Below are 6,331 nucleotides of genomic sequence, written 5' to 3' on the forward strand. Positions count from 1 at the left end.
TAAAGAACCATTTTTGTTAAAGAAATGTGTGTGTTAAGAAACTTTTTAACCTGGAGGTTTTGGGTTCAAGTCTCGCTCCGGATGACTGTGTGTGAGGAGTTTGGTTTGTTCTCCGCATGGGTTTCCTCCAGGTGCTCCGGTTTCCTCCCACCGTCCAAAAACAGGTAGGTGGATTGGCGACTCAAAAAGTATCCCTAGGTGTGACTGTGTGAGTTAATGTGAGTGCGTGATGCCCTGTGTGTTCCTGCCTTGCGCCCAGTAAATACGGTAGGTTACGGACCCACCACGACCCTGAACTGGATAAGCTGTTACAATGAATGAATTCATTGTCATTCATCCTATGGCATCACTCAAAGAACATTTTGTAGCTACCTTATTTTTTAAGAGTACAATGTAATAACATGAGTAAAATTAAACTGGACACACTGGCGTGAATTTTCTTAAGATATCCTATAACAGTGAATGTATTTTCAGTAATAACTTACAGATTATAAAGAGGGACCAAAATCTGTAGTTGATTTAATGATTTGTTCCAGGTCAGTGTCGTTCTACAAGAATAAAGTAAACCTCAAACTAGAATAGACATTTTAAATTGTTTGTGGTCTTGGTCAAATTAAGCACAGCCTGTCTACTACTATCACTCTAAAGAAAATCCCTGTTTCACTGTAAACTTTAGTCAAAGAACCTGAAAATTCACAGCATCACTTTGCATCACTTTGAGATTGGCAAAAATTGAATTAAACACTGATATCACAGCATGGTCCCCTAGACCCCCAGTCTCTAAAATGCACTGCTCTGACACACCATTCACTCTGTCACTCTCATGCTCACTTTTTGGACCGGTTCTGATATAATCCTTTAAGTAGCCCTTTCAATTTGTTTACACTGGTGACTGTTGTTTATGTAAAATGTGTGAATCATTTAGAATATTGGGCAGCATTTGTGCTGTGAAAAGCGTCCGCTGATAGCTGAATTCTAGAGAGTCTTTTATGCATCCTTGATGCAACCTGCAATCCAGTCCTGATGAAAACATGTTCTGTCTGAAATATATCATTTTACAGAGGACAAAAATGTTTTGATTTTCCTAAATAAAATCTAACATTACTGGACTAAATGGATACAGACCTGTAGCCCTTACCTCTGTAGTCCTGCAGCTTTTTTTTAATAGCCAATTTGAAGGCCATTACAAATGCTGTATACACAATAGATTAATATAATAGTCTCCTCAGACTGGCATATGTATAGCCATTTATATCTGCATATGTACAGACACCCACACACCCACACTCTTTAGCTCCTTTCACATGGCTTACAATATTTCAAGCAATATGAAATGTTCAGATTTTCACAGATATCTGTATGATTGGCAATCATGATCACTGAGAATATTTATTTATCTGTATATATATATATATATATATATATATATATATTCTCAGTGATCATGATATATATATATATATATATATATATATATATATATATATATATATATATATATATATATATATAGGGTGGGCCGGGCCATTTTGGATCCAACTTTTATTTTTTCAATGGGAAGAGCGTCATGTGACACATCAAACTAGCACAGGCTTCCAGTATCCATAGGTTCAGGTGCTGCACATCTCGTACCTTCACAGCATAGACAATGGCCTTCAGATGAGCCCCAAGATAAAAGTCTAAAGGGGTCAGATCGGGAGACCTTGCGGGCCATTTAACTGGCCAACGATGACCAATCCACTTTCCAGGAAACTGTACATCTAGGAATACTCTAACCTGACACCCATAATGTGGTGCTGCACCATCTTGCTGGAAAAACTCAGGGAACATGCCAGCTTCAGTGCATAAAGAGGAAAATATATCATCATGTAGCAATTTCGCATATCCAGTGGCCTTGAGGTTACCATTGATTAAGAATGGCCCCACTATCTTTGTACTCCATATACCACACCATAATATCAAGATGTGCTGCACCTGAAACTACGGATACTGGAAGCCTGTGCTAGCATTTCTCCTGCGGTGTTGCTATCAGTGTGTGAAGAGTGGGAGAAGAGGGTTGCATTGACAATCAACACAATGGGCAGCACTTTGAACACATTTTAAGTGGTCAGAAACTTGTAAATAACTCATGAAAGAATAAAGTTACTAAAGTTGTTTTTCTTGAGAAATTCCCGATACGTTTGATATGTCACATGACCCTCTTCCCATTGAAAAAACAAAAGTTGGATCCAAAATGGCCGACTTCAAAATGGCACCCATGGTCACCAACCATCTTGAAAAGTTTCCCCCCTCCCATATAGTAATGTGCCACAAACAGGAAGTTAATATCATCAACCATTTTCATTTTATTAAGGTGTATCCATATAAATGGCCCACCCTATATATATTACACTAATGAAATAGTGACATGTTGTGGAGTTGGCTCTGATTTGGAAGAGGCCATAACTCAGTCCAAGCTCCCCTCCTGTGTGAACCACAAATTGGGGCAGTAGGAGCCTTAGCCACCGCCACCAAGGCCAGAGAAATCCATAAAGAGGAATTAAGTGGAAGGTAATTATTTCTCCATCAGATACACAGGCAGCCAAGATGTTGAAGTGGTGGGGATTAGCAATGGCAGTGTTCCAGTGTTATCAGTGGCCACAGGGGAAACTGCACAAAAAGGTGAGCGGGCTGTCTCTCTTTATCTCTATAGAGATTATAAAGTGTGGGGGGAAAGGTAAATAACTGCATTTCTGGGTGAGGTTTCATATCAGACTGAACCTGTTTGTGCACTTCTTTACAGTGTTGAATGAACAGCACTGTTTTGAGTAGTAGTTAATTACACACTGTATGTCTTTGTTTGACATGTGTGTTTATCTGTCAGAGGTGGGTAGTGACTAGTTACATTGGCTAAAAAAATTGTGTCAAAATTTGCATAATCAAAAAATTCTCTCTGTATTTTCTCTGTGTATTTTTTAACCCACTTTCCCACTGTTCTTCAGTGATCAGGCACCGCACAAGACCATCAAAGTATCATCACAGAGAAGGTAAACCCTGTGCTCAGGGCTTACAAAGAAGGCAAAGCAACAGATGGACTACAAAGTAATTGTTAAACTATGATCACTGGAGCTTATCAAATTGAAAATGAGTGGAGAAGCAAGTAGGTGACTTTTAGGTGGTGTTATGGCTGGTCTTTGTTCCTCTGCGGAAAGATTCTGGGTGTATTTAGAAGTTCCACCACTGTCCAAATATAACATTTTAGTACATAGTACTTTGACTCATATAACATTAGTTTTACTTGAGCATGAATTTAGACTTCACACGTTGAGCTTTGTTTCTCCGCTAGATATTTCTTTTTGCCCCCTGCCTCTCTGCATATCTACATGTGTTTCCACTTCAGCATTGAGTTACTGAGTGTGTAATTGCTACTGAATGATCATTTTGGACTGTTGACATGAAATCTCTACACACCACAGCCATGACCTCAAACTTGTAACTTAACACACCAGTTGGAATTGGCACTGTAACCCTTCAGTGACCAGGGCTGAATTTTCTGTGTGCACTGAGGTCAAAAGTTCAATCATGTATAAATAGAGGGCTTGCAATTATACATGTGGTTCATAAGCTGGTGAGCACTCAGTATTAATATATTTAATCCACTTACACTACAGCGTAACACAGATTAGCATATTTTTAAATCTGGCTTCCCAGTTGAAAGTCAAGCCTATTCCTGGATTTAAAAAGACAGCTTGGATCGTAATTGAGGGTACATTTGGACTGTCAGTGGATTTTTATCTTATTCTGTGCCTGGTTAAAAGCACTTCTTATGTTTTACAATTATTTCAAAAAGATGGTGAAATTATTAAAACAAATGTCTATAACATTATACAATGATACAGTGCAAAAACAAAAAGAATAAAAAATAAATTACTGTACAAACTAAGAAAACACGTTTTAACAGAGTTATATTACAGCACTTTTGTGTAATAACCCTGTCTATACAGTCCTGTTCAGAACCAGTTTCAGCACCTGTCGCATTTTATGAGAAGGAGGAACACATAGCTCATCACTACCCAGGCTGAGGAGCAGTGAGAAGGGAGTGAACAGAAGCTGACAGTTTTGTAGCTTTTACTTAGATCTCTGTGATTGTCCTGCAGTCATTTGGGTGTATTTTATATCGTTTCACACAAGAAAGTTAACACACACCTAAATAATCAAACAAACAAATAAACAAATAAATAAATAACATAGTCTGCCTAATTTTGCGGTTTGTGTGTTGAGAGTCACTCCGTATAACCCAAATATATGTGTACAGCACAGAACAAGTGAGTTTTTCACAGTATGTCCGCTTTAACATATTCATCAAATATTGTCATTTAATCCTTGATTATTTGTTAGATTCAAATCCTAACCATGTTATTTTCCATTTCCTGTGTGAGGTGTGATTTTGTACTGGACTTGAGGCACACTTCAATTGGACAATTATTTAATTAAACGTCAGCAGGCATTTTTTAATCAAGATACATATCCTCATGCTTCATTGTAAATATTGTTTTATTAGCTGTATATACAAGTTTCTAAACTACTGGTGCTGTATCATAGTGTGCACTGTGGATAGATTTGCCAAATCTTACTTCAGAAGCACATATTTCACAAAGAAAAGACCAAGTTCATTTGAAAACACTGTCTACGGGAGTCTGCACAAGATACGCTTTCAGATATAAATGTTGAAAAATTTGTTTTCTTTAATCTGTGTCCAAAAACAGCCCTGGTGGGCATGTCTGAGAGATGAAGCGCTTCACCGCTGAGACGTTTCTTCAAATTAGGCCTGTCCCATTGCACTCGTCAATCCAAAATTGTTGATTTATCTTCAGTGCGTTGTGAGGAATCCTTTAGTGGATTGTGGTCAATATACACCCCGTGTGATACAGTGATCATAGCCGCTGATATATCGAGTGGTTGATAAAACCGCCTGGAGACTCGTCAGACCCCTCAATAACCCTCATCATTGGGAATGTGTTTTAAAAAATAGGCCAATGGAAATATGCATATTTAAACAATTTTCAACCTTTCACTACCCCCTGTGTGGCTGCCTGTGTGTGGTTGTTTAGGGAGTTGTCTAGTCTCATAATAGCAGCAGACAGATGCCTGCCTTATTAGACATGCTGCTGAAGCCAGCTGAGTAGTGTATGTTTGAGTGTGTGTGTGTGTGTCCATGAGATAGATTGAGCCTATCTCCGTAGAGAGTGTGAAGGCCTTTCTGGGTCATCTCCCTCCAAAACACAGTGCTATCAAAGTCCTGCACAAATTCTTTGTCTTTTATCTGAAGGAGCTCTTCGCCGTCTTTGTCATGGCAACAGCTCGGCTCTTACTTCATGATTTTAATTATCCCCTATGAGACCCGAGTAGTTTGTCACGAGCTCGTCAACAATTCCCACCGTGGCCTCGGATTACCCCTCCGTACCCTTCTATATCTATCTCTCTCCCTCTCATACACACTAACCCCCCTTTTCTCACCCTCCCCTCTCCTTCTATCATCACTCCTCCTCTTGCGCTATCGCTCCTCAGCCCTCTCGCGCTCAAATCAATGTTCCACACTCGCAGACAGCTCTGGAGTCAAACTCCGGTCACCACTCTCACTTGCATCATGTGGGATCGACAGGAAGATTGAAACATTCGGCTGCATTTTAACCAGCTTTGCACCTCCGTAACTTCATATGAGGGCAAAGAGAAAGAAAGCAAGAGAAAGGCAAAAGAACAGTGCGAGGAAGGGAGGGATATCTCTCTCTTTATGTAAAAGAAATAAAACCTGTTTGAGCGAAAAAACAGCTGTACAAATCTATTTCGTTGCACCGGAGTTCAACTTGGAGTTCTTCTCCAAGTCCTTAACTTGATTACCTTGGGTGCGCCTGGGGCATATTCACTCAATAAAGTTTGCACAGTAGCCTTCAAGTGCAAACATAACTTTATGGCCAAATGTTTGCTGACAACTGTTAAACCAGCATTTCTTCTGAAATCAAGAGCATTCAAATGTAATTTTTAATTGTATTATTCCTCTTTGCTGCAATAATAGCCTCTGCTCTCCTGGAAAGCCTTTACACAACATATTAGCACACTGCTGTGAAAGACTGATTGTATTCAGCTATGTATTTATCAGGGAGGTCAGGTACTGATGTTGGAAGATTAGTTATGGATCACAAAGACCACTCCAACTCATTCCAAAAGTATTGGATGGAGCTGCATGACTTCAGAAAATGAAGCCATGTGCAGGAGGGCTTTATATCCCATTAGTTTCTAACACTTGGCATTGGACATGGTGACTACAAGCTCATGTGCAGCTGCTCCAGAATGT

The sequence above is a fragment of the Hoplias malabaricus genome, chromosome 3 (assembly GCF_029633855.1).
Source record: "Hoplias malabaricus isolate fHopMal1 chromosome 3, fHopMal1.hap1, whole genome shotgun sequence".
In the NCBI taxonomy this organism is placed as follows: domain Eukaryota; kingdom Metazoa; phylum Chordata; class Actinopteri; order Characiformes; family Erythrinidae; genus Hoplias; species Hoplias malabaricus.